Here is a 27,306-nt window from a genome sequence, read left to right on the forward strand (position 1 = left end):
TTATATTAATAATTACTAGGCCTATACAAGTAATTACCTCGGCACACGGCTTTTGCTTTAGTCATGTCTTTAGTCTTGTTACAACCTTAAAATGCATTATGAAACGTATTCATCAGTAAATCGCACACGCACGCACACACACACACACACACACACACACACACACACAGGGAGAGTCCCTCCTGATGGAAGACACACTCATGTTGAGATCTTTGGATGAAATGTGTTTCATTATCACATAAAAGTGTCCCGTGGGGTCAGAGAATTGTTGTGGGGAAGGGGGCTGATTGAGAACAGTCTACTGAATGTGATGCTCCGCCTGCTTTCTTCTGTATCACTAAGCCATTGTCTAGGGGTACTTTTAAACTACTGAGAGATGCCTTCTCAATGAGCCTAAAGATAAGATATAGTTATAGTCGACATGATTCAAAATCCTTACATTCCCAAAACGGCAAGACACCAATTATTTTCCTCCACGTACGGGGGGATACCAAGCCACGTACTAGTGTACTTAGAAATCCAAGGGCAGGGAGTTTGTCCCTTTGCCAGATAGGACACTGCTTCACCTTCTGAACACGTAAAGGGTGCATGCGTTTATTCTCCAGTCCCTCTCACAAATCGTACTTTAAACACCCGTGATCTGCGAATAAACAAAGGCAGTAAACAATGGAGTGTAGGCTATGCCCACAATATAGGAAGTACATGCACAACCAAATTGCAGGAGTGTAAACTTTGAAGAGGACGTCACCGCTCAGTAAATGTACACAGACATTCAATTTCGTTCTCTTCATTTTAGACATAATGCGTAACTGATTATTTTTTTTAGCACACTGATCGATATCTCGGTAAAATAATCTTCTTTTTTTTAACTAGCGGGGCAGTGAAATCTTTGCTTTGTGCTAAAGTCAACAGTGACAGAGTTTGAGCTCAAATAAATGCCGTGATGTCTCCAGCCCTTTGCAGAAGGCTGAAGGCGAGGTTCCACATTGGGCTCCTAGCTTGCCAGTAAGCATCCACCGTATTTCACAGGTATGGACATTTGATTATATATTTCCTAACTTTGTTTATTTTCAATCGTTGTGTGATGGTAGTTATTCGCTTGGGGCCGGGGGTATGCTAGATGAAAACTGAGCACTGGCTGAAATCATGGTTAGAAAGGTCCTCAAGCAGGCCCTATTGGGTTTCATGACAATGGTTGGTTCAAAGCTTCAAAAAGGCTGATGTGATTTGCAAGTTCTGTGATAGAGGTTGTTGCCTCTTCATTCAGTGTCTTTCAATTGCGTGTCAGAGAGCTATTGCAGCTGATATATATCACTGATGTCACGAGAGGAGCACTTGCTCCATTGCGCATGGAACTCTGTTTTATAGCCTACTATGAAACCCTGCGGCTCCAACATTCAAATGTTAGCGTCCGAGTGGTTTATAGCCTATCATTTTTTTATGTTTCATTGCTATCCGTTTTTGAGTGTTTTGCTGTGTTTTCAGGTTTTCAGAAACCCATTGAGTTAACATCAAGGTATTTTCTATTGGCTTTCTTTTGGGGATGATAGATAATTTTACACACACTGCTTGAAAATAATTCAAACACTAATCAATATTGGAATTCCAAATGTCAAGAACATTTATTTTAATGAATTAGCTATCATAAATTATCCTCATTATCTTCCCCATCTCATTCATGATACCTATTTACAATTGGTTGCGGACTTCTAATGATAACATATGGCTAATAAAATAATGATGATGATAATAATAACAATAATATGATAATAATAACAATAAGAAGAAGAAGAAGAAGAAGCCTGCGTAATAGGCTTAGGCTACTGTATAAAAAATACACCATTGTGCTCAGAAAATAGTAGTAGCCTAGTAAAAGTTGTAATGTTGAAATGAATCCGTATGATGCGTCCAAAACACTGGGGACCGTTTTCAATAATTAATTCCCCTCCAATCTCGCTCTCACAAGGAGCAAGAGCCCTCGAAAATACCCATTACCCATTATTAAAATAGCATATGCCGACGCTCTTCTACTCCGATCCTTTGATGGAGGTGATAACCTCAGTCAAGCCTCCTCCAGGATGGAGTGAAATGGGAATGGCCTTTAGGAACCCTAGTTCAAAGGTAACCGACCTTAATCGGCACTGGAGAACCTTCTTACCAAAAGTGCACGAGAGTTTACGCCACTGACATCAGCCTCCTAGGCCTACATCATCCAATTTCTTAGTTACCTGAGATAGCTAGGCTACATGACATGATGGACCAGGACCTTCATTATTGTGGAGAACCATTTATAAAGGCCCGCTTCCGAAAAGTTTTTTGTTTTCGCCTAAGTTAAAAGAAATCGGCAATAGAAATATATGCATGCGTCCTCGCTGGCTGGTCAGGCAGATGCACGCGCGTATCAACACACACACACACACACACACACACACACACACACACACACACACACACACACACACACACACACACACACACACACACACACACACACACACACACACACACACACACACACACGCACACACGCACACACACGCACACACACACACACACACACACACACACACACAAAGGGGTTTCACATTTCAGCGCAGAGATGCCTCTGCAAAGGGCCTGGGCACACCATCACAGGCAACCCCTTCACTGTTGTTATAGCAACAAGATGAGCGATGGTCCAACTTGTTGATCCCTTTACTTTGCTAACCCATTTTAATTACATTTCTTACCGGTCGCCCTATTTGCATATTTCTAGATTAGTTTGAGTAACACAAGGAACCAATGGCATTTCTCAAGACCGAAACCTAGTCTGGATTTATTGGAACAAGTTGTGGTCAAACTTGGATGAAATTCCTCTTGCTGTGAGGACGCCAGGTTTTGTTCATTCATGCTCCCTTCTAGACTCTGAGGCTGAACTCGCGGATGCCTTATCTGTCCTTCCGTTTGCATTTCTATTGCATGAGCTTTGGAACAAAATTCTCACAACACCGGGACACATCGATATAAGGTCTATAAGCATCAAAGCAAAATGTTGAAAACTGGTTTGAAATAGGTTTTCATTTTGATAACAGATATCGTTGGCCCGGGGTATTGCTCTTCATGATGGAACCATGGATTGCATCATTTGAATTAACCAAGTGTATTCATAGCAGTAGATGCGCATGGTCCCATAGACATATAGGCCCATAATAATATCATGTGTGATGGGTTACCAACTCTGGCCCTATATTCCCGTTGAAAGCACTAGTAGCCTAAACTCACATGCAGCCACCACCAGGGCCTGGAACACCCAAGTAGAACGGTCTCCCGGGTGATAGCGGGACACCGGTCTAACAAGCTGTAATTCGGTTTTAGCCTATTGCAGGGGTGGGACCGTCCACACTGCCCCAATTTAACTCATCTTTCACGCGAAATACTCCTAATCCCATATTTTAGTAAGGGAAACTGCTATCCTACAGTATATTAAAGACAACAAAGTGAAAACTCAAAGCCACCCATGGTTTCTCAGCAGTCAGTTAGATCCTCGTCATGATTTACGCCCATCGCGTCCACCCATCTTGCTTCAATTAACACTAGCTTTAGTGGCCATTTAATTAGCTGACACTTTGCATGAATAATTCTCAATGCGGGAGAGCGAGTTTATGCTATTCAAATAAGTGCATACATTTAGGATCCAGTACATATATATATTTATTTAGGCAAGGGATATAATTCCTTTATTTAAATAGATTTCTAGAAAAAAATCAGCAACATAGATTGTCTTTTGCTGGTGGCAAACCTATTTTCCCTCTGGGAATACATTATTATTATCATTATTATTATTGTCATAATTTTTTATCACAATTATTATTACTATTTATAATAATAATAATAATAATTATAATTATTATTCGTGTAGACTATTAATAATTAGGCTACTGCTTTTAAATTGATGATCGAATGCCCATAGACTAACTAACAGACGTTGAGACCAAGAGGTGCAAGCGAGAAAAAAAAAATCTATATTGAGAAAGGTTGATAATAGATCCTTTGAGAACTACGATAAGCATTTTGACTAGAATAATTTGACATTTTCAATAGATGGGGGGAAAACTAGATTTAAAAATAAATTATATACATTTTCGTTTTCATATATGTGAAAATATCAAAAGTTAAAAAGCTGTAATCCACCTAATATTGGTTTGCACCCTGCTATCAAAGCCCAAAGATGATGAAGAAGAAGAACAAGTGAAAAAGCTAAGAATAATCAGTTCATAGGTAACCCCAATCAGTCATTCTATAGCAAATACAATTTGCACTTTTTCTTACAATATTTCTAATTTGGTATGATACTTATCTGAAGTAGAAAATTGGAAATGATACCTTATACACCTTTAAAAAACATGAATGTATTGCCAGGTTTCCCTTACAGGTTCATAGGCTTCTATACATGTTGATGTTTGATGAATTGCAGTTAGTATTTGGACATGATTTTGACCAATATTTTCAATGTATTTAGCAATTCATATCAGAAGTAGTATGAGAAATTAGATTGATTTGAGTCAAATGGTGATAATAAATATGGTTGTCTGAATGGTGTGGGAAACACCCTGTGGTCAACCCAATATGGGAAACTGTGTCTGCCTGACTCTGTGGCAGAAGCCTTCTCTGTTCACTTTACAGTAAACCTCCTCATTGTCTGTTTGTACCCTAATTGAGTGGGTCCTAAATGTTAGTTCCTCCAAAGCTCCACCGTGAATGAATCATTGGCTGTTCTAATGGAAACAAAACGCTATGGAGAGGGATATGGAGAGGGCTCTCAGAAGCATTGAGAGTAGGCAATTGTGCACATCCCAATGTAGCACAGAAGGGCTAATGTAACAGGATGAAAAGAGAACAGATGCCCACTCTACTCCCTGTGTGTTGCTCCGGAGAGGAGTCGGTATTTAGCTGCTGATACTGTTTCAATGGAGACTACACCAGGAAGTATCCTATCCTCACTGATAACTATCAGGAATTAGCAGAGTCATGTCATGTGCCACACACCTCTCTATCATACCCAGGTGCGCAACTTTTGTAATAGAAGTGGGGGGGGAATAATATTATATATTTTTTTGTTATCCGGTCGGATAAACACTCCAAACAGCCTACCTGACCTCTCGGAGGCGTCCACATGTTCCACACCGTTGCCTTGTTATGTATCACATTCCAATGATAAAACTGGGTGGGGGGGACAAAAATGCAATTTCAGAACGTGTGTGTGGGGGGGGGGGGTGAAAGTTGCGCCCTGGCCATACCTACACTTCTCTCCGATACCTCGCTTATTGTACACGCTGTTCTTCTGAACCTAGCTGTCACTCCTATAGATACATCATTCTGCTGCACACACCTCTTAACTTGACATCTCTTTCCCATTCATTTGAGAATGTCTGAGTTCTGAACAGACATATCAGAAGAAATATACAGAGACAGTTTGGAGGAAACAACTCCTAGTTGAAGTACAGTTTGGAGGAAACAACTCCTATTTGAAGTACAGTTTGGAGGAAACAACTCCTATTTGAAGTACAGCTTGGAGGAAACAACTCCTATTTGAAGTACAGCTTTGAGGAAACAACTCCTATTTGAAGTACAGCTTTGAGGAAACAACTCCTATTTGAAGTACAGCTTTGAGGAAACAACTCCTATTTGAAGTACAGTTTGGAGGAAACAACTCCTATTTGATGTACAGGTAACACCATTCATTACATCTGGCTTGCTTTTCTCAGACGATAAATTCCAGCCATCATTTCAGGTTTGACCCACCAGAGCAGGTAGAAATCAAAGGTCAGAGTGTCAGTATGGGAAAAGGAGCAGTGTGAGATGGGAGAGGGGGACATGGTGAGAATGCAGCCGGTGATTGTGATGTGTCCGTACCTCTCTAACACGGCAGTGTGACATTACAGACCAGCGATTCCTTTCAGCCTGAGCCTGAAAGGAACCGCATGGCTGTGTGGTCCACACATCCACACACAGAGGGCCGCACTGGCGTCACAGAGAAACCAGTCAATAATGCCCATTGACAGTACCGAGGCAGCAGCTGGTGGGACAAGCACTGACCTAAAGACAACCTATTCTGGTCAGGACGGGGTGCCTCTCAGTACCCCACTGCTTTTGTATCCCTCAGAGTGGAAGGATGGTTGGTGCTTGTCCATCTACAGTATGCACTGTAGAAATAATCCTAGATTTAAAGATGTAGTATCTTCATTTGACCACCCTGTTGTTGTAGGACATTTCCTGCATAGCCAATAGATATAGCAGGAAATGCAAACTCGTAGTGTATTCAAGGTATAAAATGGCTTCTAAAGTTTGTAAATTCCACTTAAACATTTCCGACTTGATTTGCCCTAACTTTAAATGTATCAACCAAAAATGTCCATTAATTATAATCCAAACAATAACTCACATTTCCTGTTGCTGCAGCATTATTGTCCAGCTGTGAACAAACTTGGCTCAAATTAAGATCCTACATCTGCATCGAAGAGTCATCTGAAAAGATATGCAGTGATATGGATACAAAGTCATCAGCAAAAACAATGGACATCCTTGTGGATAAATAGGATGAACGGAAAAATAAGACCACAAACGTACAAGTGGTGTTGATTGTGCTTGAATAAAGCAGATATTGCTGAGCGATTAGGTCTTTTTTAGGTTGGTTCGGCTTTTTGGTTCATTATAAAAAATACAATCACCGTTTTTGATTGTGGTTTCGATTATTTGGGTTTAATACTGTAACAACACAGAATAAAATAATGAATACAAGTCCCGTGATGGTAGTGACTGCCCATTATTGCTTTTCAATTATTAACCATCATTTATTCACGTTACTTTACAACAATATTTCAGTTGTTGTGTATATTACTTTTTTGTTTTATTTGATGACTTTATTATTTCATTACAAGTCATCTCATCTCTATAGAGCTGCTTCCTATGCTGTCTGACAAAATCACGATTTTTTTAGTTCTTCAAAGTTAATAAGGCATACATTTATGACTGCTGAACACCAACTATCAATCACTTAGATCGTGTATTTTCAGGTAGAGATACCTGGCGAAGCAACAGCTGCTCTATATCCCCTCACGATCGCGCATTCTTCTGTCTCTTCCGTAGCAGGCTTAAAACAAAGACATACCCGACAAATCGATACGCAATGGATTATGGTCATTGTAGTTAATTACCACGTTTTATGTGCTAAACAATGTATAATATTAGCCTGTTGGAAACTACAACTCCCTTCTACATAGCATAGTTCAGGCTGGATCTGATTTATATCTAGAGAAATGTGCAATGTGCGCGTTGAGCTCACAAAAAAAGAACAAAATGGAATTCAAACGTCTGTCAATTAGTTGTTATAAAACTGAAAAATAACCGACATTTCAGTTAATGCTCAGTACTAAAAGCAGATTAACATTTAAAGGGGATAACAGGCAAGAGAACAGTGAAGAGAGGCTCAGGCATGCTAGGAAGGAAGATAAGCTTCTCAAGGAGATATATGAAGTTCAGGAAAACCCATGGCAAGATAATACATGTGTGTTCAACCATGCAGCAAGACACTGTATTAAATCAAGATTAGAGAAGTCCAAAATATGAATCTAAGTATTAGCGGGATCAAAATGGAGAAATGTGTGTTGTGTTATTTAAGTGCTTCTATAGCCTTTTTCGGTAACATAGTATTCTGCAGTCACATTTCCCAATTGGTTTGATGTGAGTGTTTGAGAGTGAACCCTGTTGGCAAAGCCAGCATAGAACAATATGTCATTCAGCTGTGTTAAAGAGATTCCTGCTCAGCTGTGATTGATCCGACATGGTTGCTTTATTCCCCCCGAGGCCTGAAAACCATGGGGTTTTAGATTCAGACTCTGGCAGTACTGATGGATATCTCTGAATGTTTCTCTGCCATGGACTCAGACCATCTTTTATTGCCTTCTTCCTCTGTTTCCACCCAGTGCAGACATTCACACACAGACATGTCCCTGGCATGTCTGCCAACCTCTTTCCTCACCTGACTTCTCTCCCCCAGGGAACTGAGGCCTGAGCCCTACAGGTCAGTCACAGCCAAGGACACACAACTCATTAAAAGTTAATGAAACCTAAAAACGCAGTGCGCCAGCGATTCATTTAAACCCCAAACCAATCTCAGCTTCCAGCAAAGGCAAACAAGCCCGTGTGGCCAGGGCCGTAACCAGGGTTTGAATTTCAGTGCGGTCCGGAAGATACATTTTCTAGAAGTTGAAGCTCATTTGCTGCATTTATATATAATTAAAAAACGTCAAAATGCTATTTGGAGAACAGAAAAAAACAAGCAAAAATGACCCCAGCCTTTATCACCTTTGGCTGCTGCAGGTTCATTCACCTCAGTCGATCTACAAACACATAGCCTATTAGCTATACAATTGTAATGTTATACCCCTGAAAGGGGGAAATTATTCGAACTTAATATCAGTGCCGAAACGAAAATGTATGGCATTTTTAGAACTGTATTGTTTGTGTTTTAATGTAGGCCTAGTCCTATAGGCAAGATAGGCCATTCGGAGATGTTGATATTGAAACATAACTTCTTTTTTTTTAAGTTCCTAACTTATTTGATAAGATTAGTACAGATTTTCTAATGGGACCCCACATGGGGCCCCAACCCCAAGTTTGGGAACCACTGTACTAACCTATCTCTGCTTGCTTCCTGTCTCTCCGTCTCCCCTGCTTCCTCCTGCATGCATTGCCTCCTCCATCAGCCTCACCACTGAGCGCCAAATCACTGTCTGTCTCAGTAACCTGTCTCAGTAAAATCTGTAAAGCAAAGTTATTATGAGAACCTAGTAGCGTATTTTTTTGCTCATGCTGAGGTAGACTCCATTTAACGTTAGCTTCTTACTTCATCCTAGCTGGCTAAGTAAACGAGCCAGAGCCCTTCAACTTTACTGCAATAGAAGTCTCTGACGGCAGCTAGCCACTTGACTGACTGACATATATCCATCCATAAGCGACTATTTTCAGTTGTGCACTCATTCTCCGAGAGTCGGTTTTTGTTTGTTTTGGGGGTGTCTGTAGACGGCAGGAGTCGCGGGACGGTTTTTAAAATCTTTTTTTCCCGGTATCTTGCAAACACACTGACATCAGTGTCTCTAGTTGCCTACTTGAGTGGACTCCGAGCTGGGGTAGTTCGTTTTACGTCTCAGGCCTTTGGCGTAGTTAGCCGTTCGAGAAAGTGGTGAATGTGCTTGCAAAAGAGGAAAATCCGGGAGGCAAATCGGGGGACGCACGCGAACATAACGAACAAACCACTGTTTATGATTCCGCTCGTTTGCAAAGAGGCTGGCGCTAATATAACGCAGTCAGATCAATAATATACGCGTTCTGAGCTTTGATCAACGCTTGGAGCAATATTTAGATGTAGGACCATATATATATATTTTTTTTTTTCTCTCTTTCTTCTTCAAATTATAAATAATTACCGAGTTCCGGACCTTGGTGTCCTCATTTGTAGTTATGGCCATGCGTGTGGCCCCAACACTCTACTCTGAATAACAAACGACGTAATATTTTCTTCTGTATATGTTCCCTATGCAGACATGTTTGGTGTGATAGGCTATCTTACAATAGGACTTGTCCAATTTATTGAATGCGAGGAAAGAGTGTTCTCCAGGGATGAATTCTGTAATCTGCTTCCAAGTTGAATGTAATATCTCTACACCGCCTCAGCTTGTCAGGGAGGCTAAAATATATGCGATTTCAACATTCATGAGAATCACTGACATTCAAATAATGTACTCATTTGAATACCATAGAAGTGGAAGCTAAAATGTGTGTTAAGTCTTGTATTTGTTCTTCTTCATGGGTATAGCAGTACAGAGGACTGTTCCTGATCTCTGCATTGTTTAACATGCATAGGCTATTTCGCCACTTTTAAATAACCCACTCCTCGCTCTCTTTCCCAGGGAAGCCTTCATCTAATAACATTTCGACTCAATTTAATAACAACCAATCTACAGAAATAACATGTCAATGTGTGTAAAGATGAGTGTCATTCGGGAAACCTAAGCTATTTGTGTCTTTAAAACCTCCACTTTAACATGACCCCCCCCCCCACGCCCCAATAGAGGTGTCCTCTGAGGATCCAAATTAAATTCCCTCCATGTATAAGCCACTGTCAGCCTTTTAATGAATTCACATACCCTGACTTGAATTAAATTAATCCCCAATTTAATCCCATATAAATGGCAGTGTCGTTTATCACGTACAGGCTGATGCTCAGCTGAAGGGTCCTGGAAAACTGCTTGGTGTCTATAGAGCAGTTGAGCAGATTACCATTAAAAGACAAGAGCTGTACTTTTCCTCTTACAGAGTATCCCCCTGATACATACTATTTAACCCATCGCCTGTTCACCGCTGACAGTGACATAGTTTGGAGTGGGATATAATATCCTGTCAGATGAAGAAGTAATCCACCCAGATGTATGTGTCATGATCAGATACCTTTATTTTCCTATGTGCAATAGAGGCATTGAACAGATGCCAGATGCCATTGAATAGAAAAAATGTATGGATGCAATGTTATTTCTGGTTTCTTCAGGGTATTGGTGCAACACATCTTTGATATTGTTCTGGAAAATATTGGTTACAGTTACAGCAGCTGTGTGTTTGGACTTGTTTGAGGTCATTATTTCAGAGACTGTTGCGTTACTATATTGATGCAAATTTCAGGTGGGGTTGACATGCAAAGCAAAGCATTAGTTAAATGATGAACTCTTTGAGGCAGTGAGCTGATTGATACTAGTTTCTAAACAACTAATCCATACAAATGCTATAGTATCATGTGGTACAGTCAAATATTGCTAATGCGTGTAAGATGCAAATGCATACCAGCCTCTCACAGAGGTTTGAGTAAGAGTGTGTTTTAGTTTTCATGATTAGACTTGAACTATAAAATCAACGTGTACAATTTTGTTGCCATAATCAGTGTGGCGCTGTATGGCGTTTGTACCATAATTCAAGATATATCTAATGATAGAGGAATTGGTAGGGCAAAATAAGAACAGTTGTCTGGTTTGTTGTCTCTGGCATTAGAAGCTGAGCGTAGTTAGCCAACAGATATGCCAGTGTCACATATCCAAAATGTCTAATATATAGCTGCTAAGTAAGCAGTGATTTGGGATGATTTTGTGAGTGACAGATGGTACCTAAGGTCACGTTAGCAGTTCTGACAGAGGTTCCAGACTCTGTATCCCATTCCACCAAATGTCTGACCAGATATACTTTATGGAGGAAGCTTGGTCAATTCTCTGCCAAGCCTGGCTCGTGTACCTATCATTATTATAGAAAACAAAGAAGAAAGTTTTCAATTCCCTCCCATACCAACAAATCCTTGACAGATGCTGTTCTGTCACTATTCATACTATTGTGCTGCCATTACAACTAAATGCATCATTTGAGTTTCAGAAATCCATCCTGTATGTATCCAACACCAAATGTTTGGTGACTGAAAGCCTACGTTGCAGGGCGGGGGTGCATAATTGCTAGGAAACATTTTACTGAACATTTGGTGATAAAATGCAGTCCCCCCCCACGCACACAGCTTAAAGCAATTAATTCAGGATCCTGACACAAACTCTCCAATCCTTTGACAGCTTGGAGCTGAAATAAAAATGCTAGTTCTCCTGGGAACGGCAGGAGATAGCCGGCTCTTTTCTGGACTGTTTGCTCACTGGCCCTGAGAGCAATCTTCCCCAGTCAGAATGAAATGCAAGGACACAAACAATGTACCTCAGAGAGAATGGGAGATGGGGAATGAACAGTTTGGACTATTTGCTCAGCAGAAGGGCAGCCACAATGGCTGGCCGATGGCTTTCCCATGCATCAAGCCTCTTAGTCTTAGGCCTCCCTTTGTTGCCGGGTTTCATCGCTCTGGCCAGATAAGAGCCCAGCTGCCCTATACTTTTAATTCCCATTGAACACCGTACTGTATCGTCATTTATCTGCCTACATACTGCCTGCCATGATGTTGTTGTCTGATTGAATGGGTTATCGCCTGTGTGTCTCGGTGGCTAAGGTTCACCTTAGCATGTGCTGTCGTTTAAGTCTTGAATCGCTCTCTCTTCGATAAACAGCGGGCGGTGGTTAGGGTGGGGGGATAACGCCTGATCCCTCTTCTCTACAGAAAAGGAGGCAGCACAAGTCAAGCACAGGATACGATAAAGATACCCATTTACACACAGTTGAAGTCGAAAGTTTACATACACCTTAGCCAAATACATTTAAACTCAGTTTTTACAAGTTCTGACATTTAATCCTTGTAAAAATTCCCTGTCTTAGGTCAGTTAGGATCACCACTTTATTTTAAGAATGTGAAATGTCAGAATAATAGTAGAGAGAATGATTTATTTCAGCTTTTATTTATTTCATCACATTCCCAGTGGGTCAAAAGTTTACATACACTCAATTAGTATTTGGCAGCATTGCCTTTAAATTGTTTAACTTGGGTCAAACATTTTGGGAAGCCTTCCACAAGCTTCCCACAATAAGTTGGGTGAATTTTGGCCCATTCCTCCTGACAGAGCTGGTGTAACTGAGTCAGGTTTGTAGACCTCCTTGCTCGCACATGCTTTTTCAGTTCTGCCCATACATTTTCTATAGGATTGAGGTCAGGGCTTTGTGATGGCCACTCCAATACCTTGACTTTGTTGTCCTTAAGCCATTTTGCCACAACTTTGGAAGTATGCTTGGGGTCATTGTCCATTTGGAAGACCCATTTGTGACCAAACTTTAACTTCCTGACTGATGTCTTGAGATGTTGCTTCTATATATCCACATAATTGTCCATCCTCATGATGCCATCTATTTTGTGAAGTGCACCAGTCCCTCCTGCAGCAAAGCACCCCACAACATGATGCTGCCACCCCCGTGCTTCACGGTTGGGATGGTGTTCTTCGGCTTGCAAGCCTCCCCCTTTTTCCTCCAAACGTAACGATGGTCATTATGGCCAAACAGTTCTATTTTTGTTTCATCAGACCAGAGGACATTTCTCCAAAAAGTACGATATTGTCCCCATGTGCAGTTGTAAACCGTAGTCTGGCTTTTTTATGGCGGTTTTGGAGCAGTGGCTTCTTCCTTGCTGAGCAGCCTTTCAGGTTATGTCGATATAGGACTCGTTTTACTGTGGATATAGATACTTTTGTACCTGTTTCCTCCAGCATCTTCACAAGGTCCTTTGCTGTTGTTCTGGGATTGATTTGCACTTTTCGCACAAAGTACATTCATCTCTAGGAGACAGAACGCTTCTCCTTCCTGAGCGGTATGACGGCTGCGTGGTCCCATGGTGTTTAAACTTGCGTACTATTGTTTGTACAGATGAACGTGGTACCTTCAGGCGTTTGGAAATTGCTCCCAAGGATGAACCAGACTTGTGGAGGTCTCCAATTCTTTTTCTGAGGTCTTGGCTGATTTCTTTTGATTTTCCCATGATGTCAAGCAAAGATGCACTGAGTTTGAAGGTAGGCCTTGAAATACATCCACAGGTACACCTCCAATTGACTCAAATTATGTAAATTAGCCTATCAGAAGCTTCTAAAGCCATGACATAATTTTCTGGAATTTTCCAAGCTGTTTAAAGGCACAGTCAACTTAGTGTATGTAAACTTCTGACCCACTGGGATTGTGATACAGTGAATTATAAGTGAAATAATCTGTCTGTAAACAATTGTTGGAAAAATTACTTGTGTCATGCACAAAGTAGATGTCCTAACCGACTTGCCAAAACTATAGTTTGTTAACAAGAAATGTGTGGAGTGGTTGAAAAACAAGTTTAATTGACTCCAACCTCAGTGTATGTAAAGTTCCGACTTCAACTGTTAGTTTACATTATTCTGCATGTGGATAGTTCATATGGAGCAGGGCTCACCATGAAGGAGATTCAGCTCAAACACACAACTTACACAATGGGAGGAGCCGCGAAAGTGAAATAGACATTTCAACATTGTATTTCAGCATTTTGGAGCCCACTGCTGAGTACTGCAAGACGGCCCTTGAGAAAGAGATGAGATGCGGTCATTAAATGACCTAATGCCAACTCGAGAGAGTAAATAAAGCTAATCGTTCCTCTGACTGAGAGCAGGAGCCATGTTGTGGTCTTTTGTTTCAGTTTGTTAGTTTGTGTTCGCATTTACATTGTTCCGTTTTTAGTGGAATGTGTATTCAGACTCAACCTTTGTAATGTCTATTTGACAGGAACAGAAATGACTACAGTTCCCTCTCGTAGTCCGCTGAAGAAATGTAGCTAACAATGATAACAGTTTCTTGAAAAAACGTCTGATGGCATACACACACCACGCACACACTCAAATACACACCCATCCCCCACTAATGTCAGAGTCCCTCTGGGTGGTCAGGGCCAGAGGCTGTGGATGGTGGGGACTCTGATGCCCTGTAGAACAGTGTATCTAATGGAACACGTTGCAGTTGAATCATTGTCACAGTTAACTTTCTCAGGTTGTTGCCGTTTTGTAGGTCCTTCTTCTCATTGTCATTTTGTGTTAAGCACTTTGCTCATGGATTCATTCAGGCGTTGGAGTTGAATGTCCAAAGACAGAGCAATTTTATGTCAATCACATTTTCCATTTTTAAATTAGTTGTTATTGTACATAAAATATAAAATACAGATTAAATGTAGCTTGGGTGTTAGCAAAGAGAGCATAATCATTAAGAAACAATAAGTGCTTGTTTTGGTTGAGAGTGAGCAGCTTCGCAGTTTGGTGAGCCTCTGAACGTTTAGTGAGCATGTCAGAGCTCAGGTATGGGAGGATAAATAGGTGTGCTACTGGGCTGTGTGAGCGGAGAGGCAGCCACCTGTGTGGTGGGTGGTGGGTGGTGCCGGCCCTGGCAGCCCTCTCAGCTTCACGCTCCACTGACCCTGAAATAAAGCTCTGTTCAAGGCATTTCAACACTGCTTAAGGTTGTCCGTGGCCGTGTAATTTATGAGTTCTGAGAACACGAGTTATGGGCTCCGTACAATGCACAATGAGTCATACAAGAAATTTACAACACTCCTCCAATTACCCCAGGCGCTGACGACCTCAGGCTCACCGGGCTATTGTCTTGTGTCAGAGAGCACTCGGATGACTCACTCAGTGTTGATGTTATGATGCTTAAGGTCATCTGAAATGTACTGTGTTCATGACGGTCTTTAGTCACCTGTATGGTTGTCTGAAGGCAAGAGGCTGCAGTCACAGCCATCAAATATCATGCCCTGCAGCTCCTAGTGGGTGGTCAGACACAGAATGAACTGTCATTGGCTGCTCCTTTGACAACCCAGAGCAGAGAACATTACTTGATGCACTTTGCATTAACTGTATTTTATAATGCATGTTTTATTGTATTGGAAATGTATGCAGGGATCTTAGCAGGTAGATTTTTCAATGAAATCATATATAATGTAAGATCGTTTTTTTCTTTAAGTAAGTACATACTTTCAAGGGCATTAATTTCATTTTCATCTTAAATTGTGGCTCGTGGTGGATTGATTTAACAGCGGATTTAATCAACAATTGCATGATTTGAAACGGCATAAAATGGCAATGTCACTCACAATTTGATAACCACTAGAACATAATGTTGAATGAAATTGCAGAATAATACATTGATAACTTAACTATATAACACATAGCAATATGTTGACTTTGATCGACTGAAAGACTGTGTACAATATAAGGCAAGGTTTGCTTGTTTTTATGAAGCATTTTACAAACTTAGAATGAAAATGTACAATTATGTATCGAAATTAACACTTTTAGGAGAAGTACAAGATGACCTTGTGTATTATTTAATGTAGAGGCAGATAGATACATAATTAAATTCCTTCATAATTAAATGCCCTCACTATGTGGATAATATTACACATCTGTTGGACTACATAGTATTTATTTTTGCCAGAGCTCTAGAAATTTAAGAAGAAGAAACAAAAAGGAAAGCATTTTGTAGTATTCTACAAATGCAATGATTTATTTCTATAATTTATGTGCGATAGTTACATTGTTTTCATAGGAGATTGAGAATAAGTACACTTAATATAATGACCCATTTGTCAACAATTTGTCTGTAGCTAGGTTTAAATTAAAATAACTATTTGAATGACATGAAATTTGACTATAATTGTATCATTGTATTGTTTTTCTTGAATTATATAAATAGGAAATGAACAAAAAGCTAGTAGAGTACAATTGCTATGTCAAACAAACATGTAATATGTGTTTGAGGTGTGCAAAAACAGAGAAAATGATTTAAGCACTTTCTCTTATTCAGCATGGAGGGTCATAATATCATTTCAAGATATCAAGATAAAATGGTACTGGACCATGGTGGTGTTGGTTGATTAATTGACAGACGAGCATAATTCAAAGAAGCTACACAAATGCACATTTTTACCTGGTTGACAGTGTTCTCTTATAGAACATGTGGCTACAATATACATTCATCCCTCAATTTATCAAAAGGATGACAGTTGTTAGCTTTCACCAGTTGCAAAGATCTTATTTTCAATGAATTTATACATGGGAAATGTTTTATTTTATGACTGCTGTTTTATTTTAGATCATGCTCAATATTCTAATTTGTTCTATACCAGTGTGCTTAATGTATGATACTTACTAGTTTGGGGATATTTCTGAGTGTTGTGCCTTTTTGCATTGTGTCCGTGAAACAAACTGAGTACTCATCACAAGCAGTCCACTGGTGATGTCATTCGCCGTACTACCTCTCTATGTGGAGGTGTCAACACCCCGCAAACACCCTTGACACACGTGCTTGAATGTTGCAGGCGAGTTAGCTAAACATTCCTGGGTGTTCCCCATTCTCCTATCTATACCTGCTTGCCACTACTCACACTGAGCTGTTTTAGCTTCGTCTCTGTGACCTACACCGCAAAGTCCACTCTCTCACAGGAAAACGAGCAACTCACATAACCAGGCTTTTGACAATACGTTTTTTATATGTACAGGTATATGTGATGTCCTATTATGTACTAAACCATTACAACATGGTATACAACTTTATTAAAGTAAGTCTCAAATGTATATAGGTTTTGAGTTTTCTCCCCATACAGGTTCTTAAATGTGACTGAATAAAATGTTTTGCTCTGAGGCTTTGGGAATGATTGCTGCCATCCCATGCTTATCGGCACATTCAGCTTGTTTGAGTTGATTTGAGGTGCTGGGTCTCTGAGGACGGATCGCAGAACTATAACAAACATCAATAAATGAAGGGAAAGGGGTTTCTTGAGCCTCTCTCTCTCTGTCTAGCAGGGCTCTGCTGGGGAGGGCTCCATGGATGTGCCGTCAGAGAGGTTCCTTCAGAGAGAAGAGGGATAGGAAGGAGAGGAGGCCATAATGAGAAGAGGAGAGGTTCGGACAGGAGAAGCAGATGGATCTGCCACCACACCAAATGGTCCCTTCTGTCGTGGGCTGTGCTGTGACCGCCCCATGGCAGCGGCCAGGTATGTCAGCTATGTTTACCAAGCCATCCATCTCCTACCTGCCCTTCTGAAAAAGGAACCTTTGTTTGAACCATAAGCCACTCGTTGACTCGGATCAACACAATTTATTTCCTGGTGGGTGCAGCAGGATAGGATTATGGTCATCTTAGTTTTGACCTTTATTTTACCTTTTTTTTCTGAAAAAAAACCCAATGTTAATGTATTTAGATGATTCAGAACAGATTGTCTGATTGTGGTCAGGCGAGGTGCTGAGTTATAGAGGGGGGACGCCAATGGTCCTTATCATGGCTGGCCAGGGTTAGCAAATAAACTGTCCATGGACGACAACACACATACACTGGTAGGATTAAGGCTCTGTGACGTTCATACATGCGTGGTATAAACAAAGAACATGGTACAAGTGTATGAAAAAGAAAAGAAAATGGCTACCAATATAAGACAGCAAATATGGATAAGAGGATCTGAAAGGAACCAATTATTTCCAAGTCACTGGAGTTAATAAATAGATTTTATTTCTGTTTGCCAAACTCCTTTACACGTTGTTGTATTCTTGTAGGAGGAATTTCAATCCACTTATATTCTACTTTTTATTTAAAAAAATTATAGATGGAGATTAAGTGAGTTGAGGCAAGGAGAAACTGGGAAACTCCATCTGAGATGAGAGGGGATGTTGTAAAAGCTTTTAAGTCAAGGCAACAACATCAGTGGTTCATAGCAGTGTTTAATAAAACCATTATCAATACAAGCACTGACTCATACCAGAATGAATCACCTTGATCTAATTGTTGATGGAACAAATAACGTGACACGTTTCCTAAGTGAGATTCTGGCATGAAAACCTATCACAAAACTCTTCAACTGCTGTGTGCAAAACCGTTTCAGTTCCAGCTTCACCCTGTTCCCTAAAACGCAAACCTCCATTTATCTCTCACTTCTATTCACTAGGAGAGAGCAGATATCTGAATGCGCCACATTAATGATTGACTCATAGCTTGCAAAGTACCCTACATATGGTGTCCACTTTGTTCACTTACGTTTCACAATATTTTTAGCCTTACACTCGAGCTTCTACAACCCTCTCCAACTCTCATACAGTATTATTGGCTTTGGGGGTTGGGGTGGGTGGACCGAGACAAACTCTCTTTAGAAAACCATCGGCAAGTTCAGGCAAATGGGAGATAAGAGCTGTCGCTGGCCCTTTTAGTGGGTTATAAGAATGAAGCTGTGTAGACTTAATTCTCTTCTAAGATAAATGTGTCCCGGCTTTTCTGAAAGCAAGTTCATGCTTCCCCTTTCTGCCATAAAGCCCACTTAGACAGGCATGAAATGAGCCCTGGACTTCTCATTCACATCATGAACTAGAGAACAAACCAAGAATAGGGTCCTTTAATTAACTATGGGATGGTAAACCAGGAGCAAACCTTGAATGACTTGTTTTGTTGATGGTCATATTTTTTTTTATCAGGCACCATGTTGGACAAAAATGGAGGTGGTCCTGATTAGATTCCATCAGAATAACATTTTCTTTGGAAATGTCAAGCTCTCATTCTTATCACCACACCATTTCAGTACGTTTCTGACACTATATGACATATTGAAAGCTCGATGATAATGCTTTGATAGTTGAAGTCTTGTGCTGTTGTATATTTGAGGAAAAGAATGTCGCACCAGTTTTTCTGAAAGATGTATCCTATGGCAAAGGTGTTTTGTTGGGGATTAACTTGTGTTATTTTGGCTTTATCCTCCACAGATGGAGGTGGAATGGGACCAATGGGATCAATGCGGTGCTGCCTACAATCTTCTCCCTGCATCACCTCAGATCCACAGACACAGAACCACAAAGGCACTTTCCTCTCTGAGTGCTTGTCTACCTGGCTACGTCTGCGTCTGACCTGTCTGGATCTATGACATATCAAAGCTTGTGTCAGGCAGCGTGAATAGGGAGAGAGAGGCACCATTAATGATTAACTGTTCTTAAAGCCTATCAGGCGGCCATGTGACATGCTCGCAGCATTTTTTGAGCAGATTGGGGGAAGCTAGTGAGCAAACACAGGTGCTTTGGATTGGAGTCGCCGACGCTGTTAGGGACAACCACAAACAAGAGCAGCACTGCCTAGCTAAATGAGAGCCCACCCACTTTACTTACTCCCTGGCTAGCTTAACTTAGTCACTGACTGCAGTGGCCGGAGATCCTCACCAGAGACCAAGTCCAATGTCCCCCCAGTGTTCCACAACCTTTCACACAAACAAGTAAAACGGGAGGATTGGAGTCGCTGTGGTCTCAAGCATCGGGGAAAGCAAACAAATGAATTGTGTTTCAGTTCTCACTTTCTAAAAAAAAACAAATGTGGGTTGAACACTTGTTCATGAGAAGCCTAGTGGAGGCAATGAGAGATATTCAGAAAGGTGCTAAGGGTGTTCAGAAATATGCACGATGACAAACTGATTCTCTGGAAATGGAGTGGTTGATTTGATTGTTTCATTAATGTTTCATGACAGGTGGATGACGAATAGATCATCAAGACACAAAAGCATATTTCCTGTCAACAAAGTAAACTGTTTTGTTGTCCTGATTTTATTTAGATTTTTCTGGAGTTGTTTTCAAGGTTTTATAAACACGGTCTAGGTCCAGGCACTTAACCTTTTTCTCCTCAATAACGTCTGTCCCTTTGTAAAACGACAGAGAGCGTTCTGTAGCACAACTTTGATAACACAATCAGATGATATGATGGCGTTAACTGAACACGGCTTTCCGGCAGCGAGATAAATGAACAGCACGATAACGTGAACAAAAGCCTAGCTCTGATTGGTAGGTCTATGATTGGAAAACAGGCAGCACAGAAAGTCTACACAATAAGGGCAATTCATTAGATTTGTTATTTTCTACATGACCTGGGTCAGACGGACACCTTTTGTATCAGTCAAATATTTATTTGTGTGTTTTACAGCTCTTTCGTTTCATACCCAGCAATTACAGTGAGCCTGTAAAGCACAGATGATAAAAGTGTTTTAAAACAAACACTCCAAATCAACAGGAGAGGAAATGAAGTTGTAAAGGCAGAGCGAGACAGAGAGAGAGAAGCAGAGAGAGAACAAGAGGGGGGGGGGGGGGGGTTAGAAACAGGGAATGGACTCAGGGGGTATGCTAATTTGGTATAGAGCAGACCTAACTCACTCTATTAAATTAATCAAAACAGGAAAATTTTACATTAGGCTAGAAATTCAAAAGGAAATTATCTCAACAGAGAAAAATGTCCTCCATTGTGCTACCTATATCCCCCCACTAGAATCCCCATACTTTAATGAAGACAGCTTCTCCAACCTGGAGGGGGAAATCAATCATTTCCAGGCCCAGGTACATGTACTAGTCTGTGACGACCTAAGTGCCAGAACTGGACAAGAACCTGACACCCTCAGCACACAGGGGGACAAACACCTACCTGGAGGAGACAGCATTCCCTCCTCCATATGCCCCCCTAGGCACAACTATGACAACATAACCAACAAAAACGGGTCACAACTCCTGCGGCTCTGTCGCACGCTGGGTATGTACATAGTCAATGATAGGCTTCGAGGGGACTCCTAAGGTAGGAACACCTATAGCTCATCTCTTGGCAGTAGTACTGTAGACTACTTTATCACTGACATCAACCCAGAGTCACTCAGAGCGTTCACAGTCAGCCCACTGACACCCCTATCAGATCACAGCAAAATCACAGTCTACTTGAACAGAGCACTACTCTATCATGAGGCATCAAAGCTAAAGGAAATGAATAATATTAAGAAATGCTATAGATGGAAGGAAAGTCGTGTGGAAACCTACCAAAAAACTATTAGGTAACAACAAATTCAATCCCTTTTAGACAACTTCCTGGACAAAACGTTTCATTGTAATAGTGAAGGTGTAAACTTGGCAGTAGAAAACCGAAACAGTATATTTTACCTCTCAGCTTCCCTATCAAATCTAAAAATGTCAAACAGAAAACCGAAGAAAATTAACAACAATGACAAATGGTTTGATGAAGAATGCAAAAAGAGAAACCTATCGAACCAAAAACATAGAAACCCAGAAAACCTGAGCCTACGCCTTCACTATGGTGAATCACTAAAATAATACAGAAATACACTACGGGAAAAAAAAAGGAACAGCATGGCAGAAATCAGCTCAATGTAATCCATAGACTCTAACCACTTCTGGGAAAATTGGAAAACACTAAACAAACAACAACATGAATAGTTATCTATTCAAAATGGAGGTCTTCTCCAGTCTTGTTGGCCCTATAACAAAGAACAAACAGCAAAAACATATACATGATCAAATACAAATCTTAGAATCAACTATTAAAGACTACCAGAACCCACTGGATTCTCCAACTACATTGAATGAACTACAGGACAAAATACAAACCCTCCAACCCAAAAAGGCCTGTGGTGTTGATTGTATCCTCAATGAAATACTAAAATATGCATACCACAAATTCCAATTGGCTATACTTAAACTTTTTAACATCATCATTAGCTCTGGCATCTTCCCCATTAATTGGAACCACAAAAGTGGAGACAAATTTGACCCCAATAACTATCGTGGGATATGCATCAACAGCAACCTTGGGAAAATCCTCTGCATTATCATTAACATCAGACTCGTACATTTCCTCAGTGAAAACAATGTACTGAGCAAATGTCAAATTGGCTTTCCACCAAATTACCGTATGATAAAAAACACATATTCACACTGCACACCCTAATTGACAAACAAACAAACCACAACTAAGGCAAAGTCTTCTCATGCTTTGTTGATTTCAAAAAAGCTTTCGACTCCATTTGGCATGAGGGTCTGCTTTGCAAATTGATGGAAAGTGGTGTTGGGGGAAAAATATACGACAATATAAAATCCATGTACACAAACAAGTGTGCGGTAATTTTCTTAATGTTATTTCCACAGAGCCGTGGGGTGAGACTGGGATGCAGCTTAAGCCCTACCCTCTTCAACATATATATCAACGAATTGGCGAGGGCACTAGAACAGTCTGCAGCACCGGCCTCACCCTACAAGAATCTGAAGTCAAATGTCTACCATTTGCTGATGATCTGGTGCTTCTGTCCACAAACAAGGACGGCCTACAACAGCACCTAGATCTTCTGCACAGATTCTGTCAGACCTGGAACCTGATCGTAAATCTCAGTAAGACAAAAATAATGGTGTTCCAAAAAAAGTCCAGTTGCCAGGACCACAAATACAAATTCCATCTAGACACTGTTGCCCTAGAGCGGTGGTTCCCAAACTTTATATAGTCCCGTACCCCTTCAAACATTCAACCTCCAGCTGTACCCCCTCAGCGCACTCTCAAATGTTGTTTTTTGAAATCATTGTAAGCCTGCCACACACACACTATACAATACATTTATTAAACATAAGAATGAGTGTGAGTTTTTGTCACAACCCGGCTCGTGGGAAGTGACAAAGAGCACTTACAGGACCAAGGCACAAAAAATTATATAATAATAATCAATAATGTTGCTCTTTATTCATCCATCTTACATATAAAACCTTATTTGTTCATCAAAAATGGTGAATAACTCACCACCGGTTAATGAGAAGGGTGTGTTTGAAAGGATGCACATAACTCTGCAATGTTGGGTTGTATTGGAGAGAGTCTCAGTCTTAAATCATTTTCCACACACAGTCTGTGCCTGTATTTAGTTTTCATGCTAGCGAGGGCTGAGAATCCACTCTCACATAGGTACGTGGTTGCAAAAGGCATCAGTGTCTTAACAGCATGATTTGTCAAGGCAGGATAATCTGAGCGCAGCCCAATCAGAAATCTGGCAATGGCTTCTGATTACATTTTCACAGAACCGCTTGTTGCAACTTCGATGAAGCTCTCTTGTTCAGATATCGGTAAGTGGACTGGAGGCAGGACATGAAAGGGATAACGAATCTAGTTGTTTGCGTCAACCGTTTCGGGAAAGTACCTGCGTAATTGCGAATCCAACTCACTAAGGTGCTTTGCTATATCACATTTGACATTTTCCGTAAGCTTGAGTTCATTTGCACACAAAAAAATCATACAATGATGGAAAGACCTGTATGTTGTCTTTCCATCTTTCCAACTTTTTAATCATAGCTTCAATTTTGTCCTGCACATTGAGTATAGTTGCGGAGAGTCCCTGTAATCCTAGATTCAGATAATTCAGGTGAGAAAAAACATCACCCAGATAGGCCAGTCGTGTGAGAAACTCGTCATCATGCAAACGGTCAGACAAGTGGAAATGATGGTCAGTAAAGAAAACTTTAAGCTCGTCTCTCAATTCAAAAAAATTTGCCAATACTTTGTCTCTTGATAACCAGCGCACTTCTGTATGTTGTAAAACCTTTATGTGGCCGCTGCCCATATCATTGCAAAGTGCAGAAAATACACAAGAGTTCAGGGACCTTGCTTCAACAAAGTTAACCATTTTCACTGTAGTGTCCAAAACATATTTCAAGCTGTCAGTCATTCCCTTGGCAGCAAGAGACTCTCAGTGGATGCTGCAGTGTACCCAAGTGGCGTCGGGAGCAACTGCTTGCACACGCGTTACTACTCCACTATGTCTCCCTGTTATGGCTTGATTGATGTGATTGGATGTTAATTATTTGACTAGGCTACCTGTATTTGACATTGTGTTGTTATTTCGCTGAACACTAGATGGTTGAATTTTATTTTTGGCAGTGAAACGAGGCTACTCAGGCAAGAAAAAAACCTCACCCAAATGTATTGCCCCGTTGGAAAATATAAATGGACTGTTTGAAAATGTTAAGAAATATATAAATAAAAAAAGTTAATCACATTTTTATTTGGCTTACCCCTGACGGCATTGGGCGTACCCCTGGGGAATACCTGCCCTAGAGCACACAAAAAACTATACATATCTCGTCCTCAACATACCCTCCCTGGCACTCGAGGGCGCCAGGCTACCCTAATTTACATGCACCTGTCACCATCATTACGCGCAACAGCGCTCATTGGACTCACCTGGACTCCTTCACGTTGTTGATTACCCCCTGTATATCTGTCTGTTCCTCTGTGGTGTTCCCTGTGTCCCCATTAATTGTTGTTATGTGTTCCTGTCCAGACGCTGTTCCTGTTCCGTTTCATATCCGTCAGCTATTAAACCTTCACTCCCTGTACCTGCTTCTCATCTCCTGCGTCGATCCTTACACGCCACAGGTAACTTCCACAAAGCTGTGAACGATCTGAGAGACAAGGCAAGAAGGCCCTTCTATGTCACCAAAAGGAACATAAAATTCGACATACCAATTAGGATCTGGCTAAAAATACTTGAATCAGTTATTGAACCCATTGCCATTTATGGTTGTGAGGTCTGGGAACCGCTTACCAAATGGGACAAACACCAAATTGAGACTCTGCATGCAGAATTCTGCTAAAATATCCTCGGTGTACAACATAAAACACCAAATAATGCATGCAGAGTATAATTAGGCCGATACCTACTAATTATCAAAATACAGAAAAGAGACGTTAAATTCTACAACCACCTAAAAGGAAGCCAAACCTTCCATAACAAAGTCATCACCTACAGAGAGATGAACCTGTAGAAGAGTCCCCTAAGAAAGCTAGTCAGCAACCCAATTAGACCCAACCAAATCATGTGTCACGCCTTAGTTGTCTATGTTTTCTGTATTATTTTGGTCAGGTCAGGGCGTGACGAGGGTGGGTATGCGTGTTTTGTCTTGTCTAGGGTTTTTGTAGATCTAGGGTTTTTGTAGATCTAGGGTTTTTTGTAAGTCTAGGTATTGTAGGTTTATGGTGACCTGAATTGGTTCCCAATCAGAGACAGCTGTTTATCGTTGTCTCTGATTGGGGATCCTATTTAGGTTGCCATTTTCCCTTTTGGTTTTGTGGGTTCTTGTCTATGTGTAGTTGCCTGTCAGCACTCGTTTTATATAGCTTCATGGTCGTTTTTGTTACTTTGTTAGTTTGTTTAGTGTTTTTTCTTCATTAAAAGAAGAATGTATTCATATCACGCTGCACCTTGGTCTCCTCCTTGCGACGAACGTGACATCATGAGAAAACAAAAAGATAATTACTTGACAATTTGGAAAGAATCAAGAAAAAAACTGAGCAAACTAGAATGCTATTTGGCCCTGAATGGAGTACAGTGGCAGAATACCTGACCAATGTGACTGACCCAAACTTAAGGAAAGCTTTGACTATGTACAGACTAAGTGAGCATAGCCTTGCTATTGAGAAAGGCCGCCGTAGGCAGACCTGGCTTTCAAGAGAAGACAGGCTATGTGCACACTCCACACAAAATGAGGTGGAAACTGAGCTGCACTTCCTAACCTCCTGCCAAATGTATGACCATATTAGAGACCGATATTTCCCTCAGATTACACAGACCCACAAAGAATTTGAAAACAAACCCAATTTCGATAAACCCCCATATCTACTGGGTGAAATACCACAGTGTTCCATCACAGCAGCACAATTTGTGACCTGTTGCCACAAGAAAAGGGCAACCAGTGAAGAACAAACACCATTGTAAATACAACCCATATTTATGTTTATTTATCTTCCCTTTTGTACTTTAACTATTTGCACATAATATGACATTTGAAATGTCTTTATTATTTTGGAACTTTTGTGAGTGTAATGTTTATTGTTAATTGTTATTGTCTATTTCTACTTCACTTGCTTTGGCAATGTTAAGATATGTTTCCATGCCAATAAAGCCCTTAAATTGAAATGTAATTGAGAGAGATGAATAGAGAGAACAATAGAGAGGGGGGGGGGGGAGAAGCAGAGAGAGAACAAGTGAGAGAGAGGGGGGGGGGGAGAAAGAGAGACAGTGAGAGAAGCAGAGAGAGAACAAGAGGGATAAAGAGAGACAGACAGACAGAGATCAAAACTAGGTCAGCAGTACCTCTGGAACTCTACTGTCCAGCTGACTTTTTGAGCCCAATTCTCAGTGTGTGTGTGTGTACACACACTCCAGGGGCTCACTCAAAGCTGTGTTTGTTTTCCTTCTGAATCTGATTGAAGAAATATTGGGGTCTTGATATAGAATATTGGAAATGAAAAAAAAGCCCAAATGTCATTTTATATTCTAAGAATAAAAACACTATATATAATTTAAAGTACTATTTTGAAGAAATATAATATTGTCTAACTTTTCGTGTCTGAAATTCTTTGCAATTGTTTATTCTAGCTACCTGGTACATTCAATTTGCAAACATTTCTAATTATTTTGGTAAGTATGTTTCACTTCCAGTAAGCTTTCTTTGTGGACATGGTGTCCAAGCCTCAATAGAAACTAACGAAGTAGACCCATTGATCAGCTCAACTCATGTTATGCAGAAGATCCCTGAGGGGATTTACTGTGATGTGATCGTGAAGAGTCTGATCTGAGGAGTTACGAATCCTCACTTTCAGAGATCTTCCTGTAATTCAAATGCAGGAGTTGAGTCAAAGCGTTGAGGGCTGAGTTAAAGCGTGGGGGCCTAACATCTCGAGAGGATTTCAGACAACAGCTTTGTTGCCAAGTCATTGTGCCACTGTGAAAGTTGTAATGAGGTAAAAAGATGAAAGCTCATTGAACATAACGACGCGCTCAAAGGCCCTTTTGATGTCACAGGCATAATGCTAAAATTTGAAAAGAGCAAAGTGCGTCCTAAGCTGCAATGCACTGCACTAACCCCTAGTCTTTTGTCAGGCCTACACATACAACGAAGGAATATTCCATTCTGTGGAAAACGTCATTCATTAATGGTGAGTTGCTCTTTGAAAGGAAAGCTTACAGCCAATGTACTT

The 27,306-nt window shown here is 40.7% G+C and overlaps 1 long non-coding RNA gene across 4 annotated transcripts in view; it reads left to right on the plus strand.

The window, feature by feature from the left end:
* The first annotated feature begins 727 nt into the window (after positions 1 to 727).
* The window catches only part of LOC139530690 (uncharacterized), a 28,626-nt gene continuing 2,047 nt past the window's right edge, over positions 728 to 27,306 (plus strand). The window contains exons 1-4 of one of the 4 annotated variants that reach the window (XR_011666102.1): positions 776 to 1,029; positions 17,298 to 17,491; positions 19,242 to 22,676; positions 24,608 to 24,702. This is a non-coding gene — a long non-coding RNA (uncharacterized lncRNA). Of the gene's footprint in view, positions 1,030 to 17,297; positions 17,492 to 19,241; positions 26,637 to 27,306 lie in introns of those variants that run through there. The other 3 variants (XR_011666101.1, XR_011666099.1, XR_011666100.1) reach the window with 3 other exon arrangements.

Source organism: Salvelinus alpinus, chromosome 9 (assembly GCF_045679555.1).
Source record: "Salvelinus alpinus chromosome 9, SLU_Salpinus.1, whole genome shotgun sequence".
Classification (NCBI taxonomy): Eukaryota; Metazoa; Chordata; class Actinopteri; order Salmoniformes; family Salmonidae; genus Salvelinus; species Salvelinus alpinus.